Raw genomic sequence first — 18997 nt, 5'->3', positions numbered from 1 at the left:
TCTGTAGTATAAAGATAGAGTTAATAGTATGGTGTATGAAGATACTACACTGTAGGTGTGAAATCAATTGAAATCAATTCACAGTGCATACCTATTACCATGCAAAGAGCATATAGAAACTTAAAAAGAAAATTAAATTTAATAATGTATAATTTGCTTTGAATTAATTGAAGTACCTACTGGTACTTACTGATCTATATGAATAAATAAGAATTTTGAAAAAATATGATATATAAGGTATATTTTAAATTGAATCACCAAAGTATTGGTAAATTTACCCATATAATCGTCTTAAATTTGGTAAAAAGAAAGTAATGATAAATTGTTCAATCAATTTTTGGCTACTGGTGAATCAAGTAGTGGTTCTACTAAAATGATAAATTTTATATCAGTGATTATAAGTAGATGCAGTTTCATCAAGATTCAGCCACACTCTATCTTTAGCCTCAGTGGTTTATTTGGACTCATGTTTGTGAATTGCAGTACTCTGGTAGTACAGTATTGATCCATACGAAACACACACTCATAGACAACGCAATTCCTACTCCACTTAATCAATACAAATATACATATTCATCAACCGAAAATTGATCTCTTATGTGGATTCATTCAACCAAGACTTACTTATTCTGTTCTAAAAATAGTTAATTTCTTTATTTTAAATTTTTAATCCTAAGTAATCTCAATCCTAAAAATTCCTTGATGAATGCTAGAATCATAATCTTCTCCCCTTCCTACCTTCCCTCTCTCCTCAAAACCCATCCCTTCAAGTTTTAATCAAATCAAATTCAAAATTTTGGTGATGCTAATTAATTATAAAAAAAAAAGCTATAGAAATTAGATATGTGACATTGTAATAGAAAATTTAGTTATATTGTAGTAATCCTTATAAATTTATGAAATTCTATTTGTAATCTACTTGCCATTCTGTTGTCACTCTGGTTGCTGCCACGTTTTTTCTACAAAAATTGTGTCGGTTGGTCTACAAGATTTTCAGTGCGTACGTTCCGACTTTTCTGCCACCAGCCCGAAGAATTAAGCAGTCCGTCTCAAATCAGTGAAACAACTTGTTTAACATCACTATTTTTCACATTGGGTGCACAAATGTTATTCAGTTTTTTTTTCCACCTTTCATTTTCTTTTTTTGTGTGAAGAAAGTAAGTAAATTTTAGAAAGTGCTCCTAGCTGGACTTCACCCTATGCTTCTTAAGCATGTAGCCTCATTTCACTGTCATCTTATCCCTATTGACGGCATTCAGGCCCTTAGCATGGAATCAAAACGAAAAAGATGATTTTTCAAGCAGCTTTTTCACCAAATGCACTGTAGTCTACTCTCAACACTGAACCACACTGCATACATGTGCACACCACAGACACAATTCTCAAAATATGCAAAACCTCTTCATACTCCACGCTATGGGTCTGGTAGACTGTAGCAGTAGTTTCTATTAGATCTGTATGATGTTCATTACCAAACCATTGCATGGTGTCTCATTAACTCATCAGTAAGATGTATCCTCATGTAGAGTAGAATTCTTTAGCTGCCTTACTTGTCTTCACTTTCTCAAAATCTTTGTCAGCAAATCATGCGATTGTCGTCTATGTTTTGAAATACAAACAGAAATGTATCTAATTGTGTATCAGAATTAAAATTAAGAATTACAATTATGTGTTAAAACCACATGGAATTGTTTAAAAATTGATTGTAATTTTTGGAGTAACTAGGTCTTATGTCATTTTTACCTTCATTTTATCCCATAGAATTATGTTTTCATTGGGTTATAAAGTCACTTGTTTTGTGTCTAACAAATAAATGTTGGTACAATACTGTTAATAAGAATGTTTGCTAGATTGATACCAGAATCTATTTTTGTTGGATATGAAACAAAGAAAAGAATCTTTATAAATGATACATTTAAAAAAATAAATATTTTCCATCTCTGTACAATAATATCTCTTATGTGGGGAATACCACAAGATTATCTGGTAAACAATATGCAGTTCTTACAATGGTATTTGTACAGTCATATTTCAATATATTTTTATGTGATTTCTTTTCATGTATTTTTTTACATTCATTAATTTCCTTTTGTGTTAGTTTTCTATTTTTCAATTCATTTTTTTTCTGATGTTTTTCACTGTGGACCTTTGCACCTCTCTTTTTCTTGAATATGCAAAAGTGGTTAATGCATATTCATAGGTATTTCTGAGCATGCGCAGTGGCAACTCGGAGGATGGCAGGGAGAGGTGCGAAGGTCCGCAGATTAGAGATCGAGAGTACCTAAAGGATAATCACGTATCATCGGACAAAAAAACAAAACTCTTTTACCGTAGAATTTCTCTGTGGTTCAAAATGTTATTATTACTACAACAATCTTTCTTCAAATATCATGGTCAATTCTTCTTTTCATCTATTAATCATTTCAACTATCTGTGCTTCACTATCTACAGTTGTACTAACATGTAGAATATTCTTTTTTTATGTTTCTTATTATAGCTTATATTTCACTAATCAGGCCAAAAAAAAAAATTGTCAAGTTGCCCAAGCTGTGACATTTGGAAATTGGGGTTGTCGCTGCTGCAATATTTTTTTTCTAGAATTTATTGTCATATCACTAATTTCATTTTTTTTATAAGAGAGAATTTTTTGCTAACTGGCAACACAACATTTTTTGTCGGTAAAGCTTGGGCAATACGGGATGTTTTTTTTTGGTCTCCAGCTATTGATTTCCATTTCTGCACCCTTGCGCTTTTCTATGTGCATGAAATTATCCAAAACATTTAAAAATCTTGATATATCTTAAATATTAAATTATTAAAATTTGAAATTAAATATCTGTTAATCTGTTATGGTAAGATTGATAAGAGAAGTCATATTTTTGATTCTAGCCTTCATCACCTTAATGATGTTTTGAGTTGTTGGGCTTCAGTATCTAATGCTTCGCCACACATAAACCTGCTTTCAGTCTGTGTCCTCGGCTCACAGATGCTTAATCAGAAACATAAAATAACTACGGTAAATAGATATAAACACTAAAACAGGGGCTACGTTTTTTGTAGCATTGAATAGCAATAGCTAATAGAATATTATGTTCATTATTGGTACAAACAAACAATGAAACCAGTTTATCATTTTACACTACTGGTGCTGCCTGTAAACAGTGATTCTTACTTTGTTTGTCTGGTACAGAACAAGTAAGATTACCGTTGTTTGTTTGATCAACAATGGTTATTTCATGCATTTTTCTGTTGGTGAAGGTTTGCATGTAAAAGTTATAGCTTCTAAAATACCATATATAATTCTAAGCAGCTTAATTTTATAATTCTGTTATTTTTTATTTTATTTATATCAATATATATCTGTATCTACCTACTAAGATCTTATAATTAATTAAGTATTTTGATCCGTCACTGTATTAAAACCAATAATTCGCTGTTAATTTATATTATTTAAATATTCATATATACTGTACCAAAGTAGATAATGGAACACAGAAATTTAATAGACAACAGCTATCAATGGTGGCATGTTAGTGTTAACGCCTAATTATTGAAAACTGATTATCAGCGTAAAGTTGTAACAAATGTCAAAATATATCCCATACACATTTTCAGTAAATTAATAGTTCAGTTTCATCAGCTGATGTCATGCAGCTCTATATACGCACTGATTATTTTTTCATTTTTTTTTAATGCATCAAATGAATATCCCTTCAAAAGCAATATTTTTTTATATATTTAAATTTTTTTTCAAATGTTTTCCATTCAAATATCATGCTTTGTAGCCCATATACCTCGCCTCATTTTGCAGTCCTTAATACAAATGACCTGGCTTGACACGTTCCAAATACATCGGTTTGATAATACATCCAAACATTCAGAGCGCTCGGTATTGTTTATGTGGTATGCTTCTTGTCTCGCCACTAACACATACAAATGTTAACATCCGGGTATGCTTTGCGCGTTTGCATTGTATGTTTAGATTTGTCAAACCAGTACATTTAGTTGTTTTGTGGCTTCGTCAAGCGAGATCATTTCTAACATTGATTAATTCAACACTGGTGTTTTTTGATTATTTTTTTCCGTGGTATACTTGTAGTGGCCAACTGGATTTAAGTGTTTGTCTGTTTTACTGGGTTGCTTCTGCATGCGGGTACTGCATTAAAATAGTGGTGTAGCTACGGTGACCCTGGGTGACCCCTGCTCTTATTGCAATACCGAAAACCTGTTATTACACCTTGATATTCTTCATATCATGAATCAAGAAATTTCTGTAGAAGAAACAGTAATTTTCCATCAGTTTGTGCATCAGTGGGAGAAAAAATGAAATTTCATGAATGAAATTGTTTATTTATTTGACATCTTAAACAATGATCATGAAATGTTTGTTGCTTAATTTTTTGTTGACACCTAGGTCTCTATAGCTACATTACCACGTAAGTCATATAATTAACTATTCGACATTAGGCCTATTTAAAATTAACATTTGCCATGTCTTGAAGACTAAAAATATACTGTTTGGAGTTTCAGATTTCAATTCTTACAATAATCCTGATGATATAGATTAGCCTTTACCCTACTCATTAACTTAACTTAACTAGAGTAATTAATTAATTACTGAGTTCCAGCTAATCATGGCACCCAGTTGGTCACATCAATTCTAAACAAGTATTTTCAAAAAATAATTGAGTGGTTTTTTTAAACTATGACGTGTTTTATAATTCATCTAACATTCAGTGTGAAAAGAGGTATTAACACCTACCCCAAATTAATGAGCTATTATTTTATTATGTTATTATGGAACCAGGTTATTATTTGAAGGGATAAGAATAACTAAAGTATAAACTGATCTTAAAATATGGTATGTGAAGTATCTTTGTATTTTATAGTTTAAACAATTGTATAAATAAAGAGTGATCATAAACAAACTTAATTTTCTATGTAATAAAGATGCAACATAATTCTGCCCGGGTGGATTGTCGATGTAAGGATACTTGTCAAATTGTAAATTAGATAACAGATAATTAGCGTGTAAAATAGGACATTGATTAAGAATCGTAAACCAGCTTGTAGGCATAGGATCTATTATAAAGCCAAGACTTTGTACCTCTTACAATCTGTTTGTACCTTAGAACAATTTAATCTATTTTTAACATACTTTACATGTCCAATTCATCACATATTCATGTATATGTTGACTTTTTTGATAATTAATAATTATGAATGTTTAAAATATTATTCATCATTGATGATACAGTACATCTTAAGTATTTGTAAATGATTAATTTAAATATTTCGACTGTTATCGATTTAAGATCCTGTTTTAATCCCATTGATTAATTCCATACATTTCTTGATTTGTCTGGCGAGTACTTGTTATGAGCTTGTACAGCTGAATCGAGTCGTATCGAAAGTCTTATCACGAATACGAATATGACTACAGGATATCAAATAGCGACTACATTTTTATGGACAAATAATACGCGGTTCGAGCGAAAAAAAAAAAAGCTTTGGATGACTTTCGTTTATTATAACGCTTTGATTTTGTAGCCTACCTGACCATTTATTTTGTTTGTTCTGCAAGAATTCCTACACCGTCACCCGCATTAACTTCTGTTTAATTCTGACCGTGTATCTTTTTTTGCCAAAAATAAAAACTCGCAAAAGGAACGTGGACTTCTAGATTAACAGAATGACTTGTTTTCACAATATTCTCTGAGATATTATAAGCTTCACAAATTAGCCACCAGAAATTAAACTGAAACACACGTGTATTACTTGGACCTATAAAAAATTCCTGTTTGCACACGCATATTTTGTTTGAAATATCGACTGAGTTTTAGCAGACATTATAATCTGCTTGCAAAAAAAACTTGATGTTTTTGTGGACTATATTGTTACCATTATGTGGACAGTTGTGTCCAGCGAAGACCGAATGTGTACATCAAGGGTGAGGAAGAGGATTCAACCTAACTGTAAGTTGCTTAATTATTATCATTTAACATAATTTAACATGTATTTTAAAAAATAATATTTCAAGAGCCCTCTGTATATGTATATAAATTGATTGTTGAAATATCAATTTTGGACATGTAATTAATAAAAAAAATTAAAAAAAACCATCCAAATACCTAAAAGGGCATACTGTATATTATTCTTGCATAAAATAAAATGATTCGCATATAAGATAACCCCTGAGTTTGAGAAGATCTTTGAACGATTTTTGTATGTTGAGTATATAAGACGATCCCCCTGTTTCACTGTTGGAATACCTACTCTTTGCTGCTGTTTACAGTCTTGATACTACTGTGTTGATTCATACAACAGTTAGTAGGTTCATTTCAGTAGTAAATTTTTGTGTTACAGAAAATCTACACATAAGACGAACATGATTTAAAAAAAAAAATCAAAATTTGTATGTAATGCGTGTATAAGACGGCCCCCAATTTTTCAATCGTAATTTGCTATTTTAAATTCAACTTTTTAATCAATGTGCAATAAGAACAAGTATAGGCCTATCTAAATGATGTAGGCATCACTATTATTATTATTCCTTTTTGACTTTTATATATATATATATATATATATATGTAGGCCTATGTGGGTATGTATGTATATATGTATGTATATGTATGTACAGTGTGTGTGTATGTATGTGTGTGTGTATATATAAAAATGTGTATATATATATATGTATTATGTATGTGTGTATGTGTGTATGTATGTATGTGCGTATGTGTGCATGTATGTGTATGTAGGCCTATATGTATGTGATAATTCCTTTTTGATAATACAATTTCATGTGTGTGTGTATATATGTATGTATACATATATACATATGTATGTGTGTGTATGTATATGTATGTATACATGTGCTGCCCACATGCATGGATACACATGTATCTATTTTTAATGCAATGTAAATCTTAATGTAACTTAATGTAACTTAGTGCTTTTTTACGCCAAATGGAACTTGAATTTCCATTTTTATTTGGACAATAAAGTTTATCTTATCTATCTTATCTTATCTTATAATTATACGTGAGAACACAATTATACGCGCCAACGGTAGCTTTTTGGGTTACACCCTGGAGCCACATTTGCACCCTGTCATTTGATCTTACTGGTGCCCTTACAGTAGGCATTGCCTAAACTTCAACCTTGGAGGCTAAAGCTGCTCTTTGTGGGCCTTCAGGCCTGTAACCAGGGGGACCGGGAGATCAGAGGATCCCCGCAGAATAGGGAGCTCTGCTCTACTATACCAATAGTTGACCGTTGACGATGGAAAACTGTCATGTATTCATATTCGTGATCCTATCTGATGAGCACTACATTTGATCTAGGCCTACTAACATATTGCCTGGTATAGCCTACTGCCCGATTCTTCAACATTTGCACATCGATTCAATGTTTATTAACGAAAATGGTAACTCATTTGAAAGCAGCTCAAACACACCAAAATAACATTTTAAATTAAAGGTGGTGGTCATGGTTTTCAACATTTCTCGAGAGAACCCCTGGACACCAAAAGTTCCACTCAGATTGAAAAAGATCCTTCATTACCACAGCTGGTTACGGGCATGGCTTGAATGTTACTACCAGCTTAAATATAACTAGTTGACATTTTGCTCTCAATACACTAGCTGCATACTACCATGATTCATCACTAGTAGAATATAGTAATTAAAATATTTATCCTAAAATTTAATGAAGAAAATTATTCATATTTTATAACAGACTACAATAAATAAAATATTTAGCCTATTAAATTTATTTATCTAAAGAAATTATTCATATTTTATAACAATCCCAAATCATTACATTAAAATCATATGAATTTAAATTAGTAACAATTTATACAATTTTAATGAAAGAAAACAAATTCATAGCAGATTATACATTAAACAATAAAATGTAGAAATGAATATTGGATCAACAATTAATGAATTAAAAGTTGTTTTTTTCTCAATTAATTACTCACTGATTGATTAGTCTGAATGAATAATTGTTTAATTACTAGGCCTTTATCGCTCTTCATTGGAGCATTGATTCTCAAGTTAGAGAATTGCTTCAGGGGTGACCAAGAGGTCTATCGTTGCATCCCCAGCTGTCATGCAGGTAAATAAACTCTCATGGCAGATTAAAACCGTTAGTGGCAGAGAATGTTGGAATAACAAAACGTGAATAGGTTGCTCAATAAATTATAAGTCCTATTTCCCATTTACTTTCTGTAAAATACTTATGGATTCCAATATTGGGACTTTAAAAATATTAAACTTAGTATGGAGAAATACCTCCAGTAGTAATGTAAAAATAATAAATACTGTTAGATTTTAAAATAATTAGTTTGTCAGGGCAAATATGATGATATGGTAATGTTTTTTGACCTAGAAATTATCAACAATGTTGTTGCTCGCTACACAGCTGAGGAAAGTCGTAAAGAAGTGTACACACTTTTAAAACCTAATCAAGAAGTTAAAGGTATATGACTACTGTCTGTGCTACTAGAATATTAGGAGATACAACCATATTATTTGACCCAAAACCACTACTATTATCTATATTTATTGCTAAGTTAAGTATGAAATGCTAAGTTAGCAATTGCAATATGAGACAAAAAATACTTCCGTAAATTTATCTGCCAATTTAAGTATCTGGACAAGGAAAGAATGTAGACATAGTATTATTTATGCATCTGCTAATTGTTGATGAAAATAGTTTCTTGTTCTAATTTCAAATGCAAGCTAATAATAACTTAATTAAATATACAAAGTAAAAGATTTTATTAGCTGAACATAGACATTAGGCCTATATCTTTAAAGGTCATACAGTTATAAACTAGAGCAGTTACTCTCCGTAGAGAGCATACCTCCACCCTATGCTTGAATACCGAACAGTACACAGACCGTGTATGATGTGCGATTCCATTATTTTATACCTGGTGCCTGAATACTGAAAAAATACAAAGGCTGTATACGATGGGCGATTCAATTTTTTTTCCACCCTGTGCCTGAATACTGAACAATACGCAGACAAGCCATTCCATTATGTTCATTTATGCTCAAGGGAAAAAATTTAATTTCTGTGACCTTTACCTTGTTCTTCAACCGTTTCCCAAAATTTAATTATCTCTTTCTTCCAATATTATGTACCATTCCACTGAATTTTATGATAATTCATTTATTAGTTTTTGCATAATCTTACTAAAAATAGACAGCGGTGAATACTGTACATAACCTACTTTGGCGGAGTTAACTATACAAAAAAAAAAGGAGAGCTGTCACTCCATAGAGCAGGGGTGGGCATAAAAATCGGTCGGAGGGCCAAAGAGAATTTTGATTTAAGGCGAGGGCCGTACCCAAACGTTGGTGTTTCCAGTGAGCTTCCAAAAACTTCCAAGCACTGCTTTTACACCACTTTATTCTCAGAATTAATGTTACTTTTTACATATGATCTATGCCAGGCCATAAAAAACAAGGTGTTTTCCAGCCAATGTTACTTGGTGGGCCGCAAACCTAGGGTTTTAATTCATTTTTCCAGGCCCAAAATATCACTGTCAGGCTGCATACGGCCCACGGGAGGCACTTTGCCCACCTGTGCCATAGAGTTTCTGCGCTGTGCCAGAATAATTCATACAGGGCATTTAAGGGTGAGATAGGTGATTCCATTACATCCTTTTATGCTTGAGGGTTAAGCTTCAAGGACATTTTCTTTGACATTGACCTTTGATTAATCACCTTTCTTGAATAATATATACCATTCAACTACAATTTATAATTATTAGAACTATAATATACTACAGTATTATTATATAGCATAATTTTATGCCTACAGTATAGCATTACCACAGACCCTATATACGATGGCATTACTATGTATGCATCTGTCCTTCATCTAACTTGATTACATTGCAAGACGAAGGTCTCTTCATAGATTGTCAATGTCACTCTGTTTGTGCATTCTTAGCCAGACTTGCACTTGCGTATTCGCTAATATTTACTATATTATACTATTAGGATATTCAATAACCTTCAATGAACTTATGATATAAGGTCAAATGTATATTATTGCATCATACACGTTATAGATTGATCAAATGATTGATTGATACCCATCTGTTTAACCTCACTCTTCTATCTTTAGTCTTCTGGACACTCCTTGTGCTTCTGTTGTATTTATATCCATAAATTCTTTAATTCATTTTATCAACACACACATGCACTTTATTTTCATCTCTCATAGTAATTGTAACTTTCTTGATATTCTAGTGCAGATTTCTATATTATGTGAATGTGAAATAAATAATAATAAGTAAGTTCCATCTTTGGATAAACCATTCTTTTTTTAGATATTGACCTCTGGCTGGTATTACCCTCTGGATAAGCCATTTTTTGGGGCTATATATTACAGATAGATTATTAGAGATATTGGGTTTAAATCTTATTTGGATTTGTTAAAAACATTTAAACCTTACTGTGCTTCCAAATTAAACATAATAAAAACCTTCAAGCATGAAATTGTTGAATTAGTATACACTTAAAATTCCAATTTTAGACTCCTATGTAAAAGAAAGTTCTTGCAATACTTAACTTGTGATACCCTTTTTCATCCTGGGGGCCCCCTTGTTCTCAATAACTGTTGTACGTCAATGAAAGCATGAATATGCATGAGAGTTCATTTAAGGAGCGTTTTCTAATACAACACATGTACAACTATCATGGAACAACTCTTGCTCTTACTTGCTGGCCAGGCTGGCTTGAGGTTGAAGTTAGTAATCATTAATATTGATTTTATAAATAAAAGCTATCCTGTCCCAGGGTCAAACAAGTAGGGTTGATGCATGCTTTTATTATCCTTAGGTAAGACTTTTTTTTAATACTTTGTTTAGGCTAAGAAAAATATACTTGTTTAGCGTCACATCTACAAATAAAGTCAGGTGGGGCGTAGGTTTTTTATTATTAATTATATGCAAATACATTTTTTTCTGCGCGTCTGCCGAAAAAAAATTAGCTATCACCGTTCGAATTAAAATTTGACATGAAGTCTTTAAATGAATCACTTAATCACGAATTTAACACAGATGAATATTTATTCAAAACAAACAAGAACAAGAAGTTGAGCACCATATATGCCAAAGCAAATACATTACATAATACTGACATAAACTAATTAAAAATTACCGTAAATATGTTGTCAATGTTATTTAAACTATAACAATGGAGATTGTGAAGTTAGAGACTTGTATTATATTTATTTATTTATTTATTTATTCTGCCTTTAACGTGATAACACTTTCAGTGACGCAGCACTGATCTCTAATAATGATCTCGGTCTTTAGTAAGTCTTAAAAAATCACTTGTTATCCACTTTGGAAGGCTACCCTTTACTCTTTTTTTTTTAAGAGGTGCATGGGTGTTACAAATGGTGCTAAATAAATGTTTCCAAATAGACCAAGCACTTTCAACATCAGAACAAAGTTTAATTTGTGTCCAGTTAGTTTTTTTTGAGGTCATTTATAAAAGTATCAAAAGCTTAGCACAACATAGGCAGAAGTAAAAATCAATTTGCCAAACAGGAATATCACTAAGTACAGTAAAACATACAGTATACAGTATTAAAACTTCGTCTCTTCTTTTTGGATTTTTTTTTGGAGGTGAAAAAAAAAAAAAATTGTGTAAAACCATATAGTGGAGTAGAATAGTCTATTTTCCAGGGGGAAAAAAAATAGCATACGACATTCTGTTACAGAGTCATGAACTTAAAATAACATGAGGTCAAGAATTCAGCCCCAAAACTTATCTTGTTCTTGTTGGTTTGAGCCATCACTTGAACATGTACGATAGTATAATACATACACCAAGTATCGAAATGCACGCCATAATGCATTTCGATACTTGGAGTATGTATTATAATATCTTATCTGAGAAATCAGTAGACCTTTCAGTTTTTGAACATGTACAGTATACCTATTTGCATATTGACATAAATAAAACATGTTGAAATAAAACGCTAAAGAAATATATTCTTTTTTTGTATTTATCAAACCCGACATTTTATTTTTCGCCAATTAGTACACACCCACCGCCACAAAAAATGAGTTCAGAAAAAAATTTAAGTTTTTCTATATTTTGTTTATACCTACTGCTGCCTTGAAATCTCCAAAAATAAGATATGTATATTTCTAATTATATAAATTTAAAGCATTTAACTATCCCATTACTACACTGTTTATATTCACCAATAAATTTTTTAATTTTATTTTCTCCTTCTTCTGGATGTTTTTGGCCAAACTACTTGCTAAATAAGGAAACAACATTTTATTTTTAATTTTTTCCACCCTCCTTTGACGATCTTCAAAAAATATGTTTGCGAAGCAAGGAAAGAAAGTCTTGTGTTACTTCACTATAGGATCAGGAAAGTTGTCACTACATAGCTATTTGCTATGAACGTCTGACAACAACTTTAATTCTAAGAGGGTACACATATATCTTAACCTCCTAGTAATTATATTTACCATACACTTCTATTTGAATGACGAACTTAGACCAAACAGTTTACAAAAGGAACAGCATGAGAATAATGCTTGAATGACGAACTTAGACCAAACAGTTTACAAAAGGAACAGCATGAGAATAATGCCTATTCTGACCTGATAGACAAATTTACAATCTCTATACCAACCATAACATGTTTACTGTGGCATTATTCTCAGGGGCTGGGCTTGGTTACGGTGTCCCCCGACCAAATAAAGGTTAAATAAAAAGTGAAAGATCATTTGTCTTCAATCAAGCTATACATGGTATTGTGAACAGAAGCATTTCTTTCTAGTGCTTCGAAAAATTGTCATAGCCCTTAGTCAATGAAACATATGAGACTCTGACAAAATAAAAAAATTAAAAATATAAAGAAAAGATATTTTTATATATTTATATGGAACTTATGGTGCCAATAATTAAAAAAATGGTTGAAGGTGGAAAGAGGACAGGAGGTGAAAAATGGGAAAATATAAATAGATAATATCAGGGTCAGATATATATTGCTTTTTATTTAGGAGGCATGTACTGTAGGAACATAGCCATTGTTCACAATTATTATGTGGAAAGGTTTTTGCAATTTCAACAGGCAATAAAAAAAAATGCTGGGGAAGGGAAAGTGGTAATGTTGAAGTAATCAACATTCACACAAAATATACAAGATATATTTATTGAATATATATTTGTATTACATGGAAATCTTGGTATATGGCAAATTTCATTGATAATAAAAATTTAATTTAGACATACATTATTGTAACTAATATGACTTATACAAAAAGCTAATTTATTTTTTTTTATTATGTGGAAAGGCGTTTTTGCAATTTCAACAGGCAATAAAAAAAATTCTGGTGAAGGGAAAGTGGTAGTGTTGAAGTAATTAACATTTACACAATGATACAAGATATATTTATTATGTTTGTATTACACGGCAATCTTGGTACATGGCAAATTTCATGGATAATAAAAAATTACTCATACATCCAAACTAATTTAATTTTTAATCTAGTGATGAGAGATATACTGTTAACATATCATGTATGTGAACATGTATTACCGATTAATAATTACACAAATAGGTAATAGGATATAGGTTTATCTTTCATCCATTTCATAATTTCGGCACATAATTGTAATGTAATGGTCACGCATTTGGTATCACACATTTTTGTAGGATACAAAGTGCCCAGAATCAAAGATAAACCAAAAAACAAGAAAGACAGTAATGATGGTTTTTAGTATCAACCAAAAAAAAAATATACGTTCTTAAAAAAGTTTTAGATATTTTTTCATGATGTCCAACTATTAGTATTAATATTTTTTATTTCAAAATATGGCATTGGGAGGGGAGATTTTAGTCAGTAAAAATATCCTTTTACTTTACAGGACATGAATTTGTGTTGATTGCAGTACATCTTCATAGATATCCTATAATTTTATAAAGATGAGAAGATACAAAACTCATAATCAGATAAAATGCATGACAGAGTGCACTATGAAGATTTGTATTGAAACTCTAAGTTAAAGTTAAGTGATTAATCCTTGAAAGCCAGATGACTACAGAGCCACCCATCTTATACGATTGATACATTTTTATTGACACATAGTGAAGTTTAAGCTTAATACTCAAGACACACCTAGTTTTGCATTTTTACGATATTATTTTTTGTCGTCATCTTGTCAGTGGGGAATTTACAGTTAGTACTGTTTGCACATTTACAGTGACCAGTCATGTGTATCTTTGTCTTGAATTTCAATAGGACTGCAACATATCTGTATTGCTAGAAAAAGGAACAGGGATAAAAACAATAAATATTTAACAGATATGTATAATGTAATGATTACTTGTCACAATTATGACATTAATACAGGTATAATTATTAGTGATCGGTAATTAATTTAAATTGTAGGCACTGTATAATTGGAGAGCTTGCTAGTTATTGGGATTATCCTTGTCTCAGAGTTTTTCCTATTTTCAAACCCAATGACAATAAAGTTTTTACTTTGAACTGTTAATGAATCAAATTTAACCATTTAATTTTGATTTTCTTATCGGTGACATTTCTCTTATAGTCTTCTCTGTTTCTCTTATAGTTTTTTACAAACAACTCAAATTATCTTTGTTTAGGTCAACTTTAGATCAGACAAATCTAGGAATTTTACTTATCTCCTAGATTAAAAAAAGATATGAAGATGAAATTTCTTGTGATATGTTAGTATAAAAATTAATGTTTAAAAATATAATCATCTTTATTATAACTATTAAGACACAAATTATTAACGCCTGTAAAAAATTATCCTCATATTAGACATAAACTTGAATGCAAAATTGTAGTCGTGGCTTTTAGATGTTCATAATATTTTTGCACTGAAGCGAAACAGCTAATTCTGATTTTTACGCCGCCATTTAGATTCTGGTTTGCCAACATATGTTGTTATTATTTAACCATGTTTAATATATAAATATATATATATATATATATATATATATATATATATGTGCAACAGCCCTGATGTCTGTTGTTAAACGAGACTTTGAATTTACTTCTCCATCATTCACACCCAATCTAGAGGTTCTGTTATACAGGGTGTTTTTTTTGTGCAATATATAAATAAATGATAAATTGAGTATGGCAAATGGCTTAGTTCATTTAACTGCCAACATATAACTCATGAAGTAAAAACAAAATCATATTAAAATTATTTACATTTGTAGATAAATTAGTAAATAAATATAAGATTAAATAAAAGAAAACATAAAATAATTTTTTAAAATATTTAATAGAAATATTTGTTAACATTTATATGATTTTGTTGCATTGAGGAAGTAAATAAATACAAAAAAAAATATTTCATTAATTTGAGCAGTATATTACAAATATATAAAATACAAAATACACTGCCCTTGAATGTGACTGAGTAATGCAGGAATAACAGAAGTACCCGGACACTGTTGTCACGTTGTGACTAAGCTTTTCCAACACTAAACCTAAAAGGTAGTCCCGTATTCATTATTGAACATAAGGGAATGAGCTGTTAGCCCATCGTACTAAGCCTCGGCATTGTGTTGGTATGGTGGTCAATTCCTTTTCACATTGCCTGTTTCCTCCCCTCCATGTAGTGAACCACCGGGCACCCATTTGTACTCCTGGGTGGAGAGACAAACGTAGGCAAACTGCCTTGTCCAAGAACACAAGCGAAATGCACAGTGAAATTTCGAACCTCCGACCTTGAGATTGAGAGACCTGAAAGGCAACCACCACGCCAACTACTCCCACACTAAACCTATGACAACATTTTTGTATTTTCAGCTATTTCCCTTTTGTAAGCTTTACCTATATGTAATCACTATGTTGCTTTTTAAAGTATAATATAAAAACAATAAAAATATTTAAAAAAATAAATTAAGTATACTGTTTAACCGAAAGGTCCACTGATTAATCTCAGATAAGAAAGTATAATACATACTCCAAGTATTGAAATACACGCCATCGTGTTGGGATTCAATATTTCGACATTAATTATGTCATCATCAGGAATGAAAGTGAGTCATTGCTTCAGGGACCACAAATATAAATTTCTTGTATTTCAGTGATCTGGGCTTTTTGGACCATTAAATTCAGTGGCAGATCCAGGAATTTGAAATACAGGAGGCTCGGAAAATCGGTTTTGCAAATGGGAGTCCAGACAACCTCAGTCCCACCATGGTTTGGGCTGTGGTACAAACTTTAATGGCACCAATAATATACACTTTCATACTAAAAATTTGAGTCTAGTATTTTTTTTTGGTTGCATTTAAAAAAAAAGAAATATTTAGGATGAAAAAGTGCGGGTGATGGGCCGGCTGGACCTCCTCCCCACTCACCCTCCCCTTTCCCTCTCCTCCCCTTCTCCTCCCCCTCCCCCTTGGATCTCCTATGAAATTTCCTTTACTATAGAATGGCCAATAACTAATGATTCAGACATACATATTCATTACAGAAACTAACCTTAATTGTAATCAAATTAAAAAAAAATATTTCTGCTATGGTAAAAACATAAATGGTTGGTAGCCTAGAGCATCAACATTATGTATTAATGTAGGAACTAGTAAATTAACAGAAATTCTGATAATAAAAGGTTCATAAAAATTGATACTTCCGATGCACCATGTGCAAAATATGGGTTTAAAAAAAAAAAAACATTGGTTGGTTCAGTACCATTATTGACAGTCATTGGGAGAAAGAAACTTAATTTTGGTGTTAGATAAAGAGTTTGTCAAAGATAACTTATATTTTACTTTAATTCCATTTTGGGGGCTGGTTCAGTAGGGTTTAGGAGTGCGTAGTTTGGGCATTTTATGCTATTCTGAAGCATGTTGTAGAGTTAATGTTTGTTCTAAAAGAATTAAAACAAAAAATGGAAAAAGGGGAGGGGAATATCTGACTGAGAGAAGTGGGTCTGACTGAGGAGGAGGGGTTAATATTTCCTGCCCTCCCCACTTACTGTACACCGCCATTGATGAAAAGCCTAGGTGCCTTGATTGATCTGGGAATGCCAAATTAAACACAATTCAATTTAATATTCTAAAGAAGAATTGAGTAATTACTTAATTTGCTCAAGAACTAAATATAGAAATTGAGACTATACAATTTCAATTAGTACAACATTATTTTTTGTTCCTGTACTTAATATATTCTGAATCTGATATCATAACCTAATATTATGTAAATATCTGTGTAATTACGATTATTATCTCTGAGATTGGATTAATTCAGTAAACCAGATAATGTTACCACGACAACATGATTGACAGGACAGAATAAACAATCATTTTGTATTAGAAATCTGAATGTATATACCAGCCTTGTTGGCAGTGCAGTCAAGTGATAATCTGAGGGTTTGGGTTCCTATTGTAGCAATACAATATCAAAATATACTTTATTTTTCTTTGACTTCCTACTAAGTTAAATATCTTGAGATTTTTATATTAATTACATTTAAGATGTTTGTTGAAGCTTATACATATAGGTAACTGAAAAAAACTAATGGCAGGTATAAAGCAGGTGTGCGTAGCCCATGGACTAAACGCGTCTGCCCATGAGGGAACATTGTAGATTGACGTCACAAAAGTAGTGAGATTCGTACGTTATTAGCTCAAGAATGAAAGTGTTCTAAACATCACTTGGGAATCTAAGATAGTGGAGCGTACTCAGGACATTTATAAAGGTCACCCTAGTTGATCGGCAAGACTGGTAGGTACCGCAGCTTTTGAGGCGCTACAGAAAATCAATTTTGGTTAGTGGGATCCACACATAGATTATGAAATACCTCGAGAAAATAACATGTAAAAATGGGAAAGGAGGATATACCAGCTTGGATTCATAACTCAGTTGGGAGAGCAGCAATAGAGTTAAAGGTTTAACTGTACATTTCTCGCTTATAACATGAGGCTTAAAATATGAAATTATGATTGACTAACAGGGGGTCGTCTTATATGTGCAACACACACATTTTTTTTTGCTTTAAAATGTTCATCTTATGTGCGGATCAGCAGAATTTACTACTGAAGTAAAGAATAGTATGCGCATGTATGCCTGATTTTTTTAAAGTTTTAATTCAATGGTTTTACAATGAAATCCATGAACTTTACCAAGCCTAGACCTTAATTTGGCTGATGGCAATTTAAAGACTAAATGCAGGCATGGTCCCAGTGGATCATATCAAAAGGAGGAATTCTGACTATGGAACGGGGAGGGGGGTCGTTTTATACGTCGGACATACAAAAATTGTCCAAAAATCTTCTAAAACTAGGGGCGTCTTATACGAGAGAATATATGGCAGATGGAGACCAAATATTTCTTTAAAAAGTATTTTTGTGTATTTAACTTTTCATTGTCATAATATGTATTTGAACACCATGGTACAGTCCCACTATAGTTACATGATGATTGGATGATGGTTATTAACTTAGAATACACCTTTCCGGAGTGTCAATCAAACTTAGCAACTGACCAATCAGAACAGCGCTAGGGATACACGCACGTCTCACAAACACACGTGTTGTCCCACAAACGCACGTGTTCGCCTATGTTTTAACATTGTCGTCTTGTGGGACCTTAGCAACAATATCCAAGGGGCGGGGCTTAGCTCCTGTCTATCAAATTTCATTTGACAAAAAATAAAACATGTGACACGCCTAAATATGATTTTGATGACATATAAAAACCATATATCATGAACACAATATAATATAATTTATTCAGGAAACGAATATTTCGTCTTGTCCTCACGACTTCATCAGCATAACAAGACTTCATCAGTGTTACGCTGATGAAGTCTTGAGGACAAGACGAAATATTCATTTCCTGAATAAATTATATTGTGTTCTACTGTCTAACTCAACGTTTCCGCATCATTATTTTATGTCTTATTTTCTGTAGATGTGTATAAGAGACAGGTCAAGTGATAATCTGAGGGTTTGG

At 31.9% G+C, this 18997-nt stretch overlaps 2 long non-coding RNA genes across 2 annotated transcripts in view; one reads left to right on the top strand and one right to left on the bottom strand.

The window, feature by feature from the left end:
- Positions 1-636: 636 nt before the first annotated feature.
- On the bottom strand, positions 637-2991 carry LOC117108945. Its single transcript, XR_004445439.1, has 2 exons — positions 2900-2991; positions 637-1599 (listed from the first exon to the last, which is right to left on the bottom strand). It is a non-coding gene; the product is annotated as an uncharacterized LOC117108945 (long non-coding RNA).
- The window catches only part of LOC117108944, a 73459-nt gene continuing 56058 nt past the window's right edge, over positions 1597-18997 (top strand). The window contains exon 1 of the long non-coding RNA XR_004445438.1: positions 1597-5975. This is a non-coding gene — a long non-coding RNA (uncharacterized LOC117108944). The remainder of the gene's footprint in view (positions 5976-18997) is intronic.

Source organism: Anneissia japonica, unplaced genomic scaffold, assembly GCF_011630105.1.
Source record: "Anneissia japonica isolate Jap-2015-1 unplaced genomic scaffold, ASM1163010v1 scaffold987_len1640505_cov201, whole genome shotgun sequence".
Classification (NCBI taxonomy): domain Eukaryota; kingdom Metazoa; phylum Echinodermata; class Crinoidea; order Comatulida; family Comatulidae; genus Anneissia; species Anneissia japonica.
The sequence above is the reverse complement of the archived record's forward strand: the minus strand, read 5'-3'. Positions and strand labels throughout refer to the sequence as shown.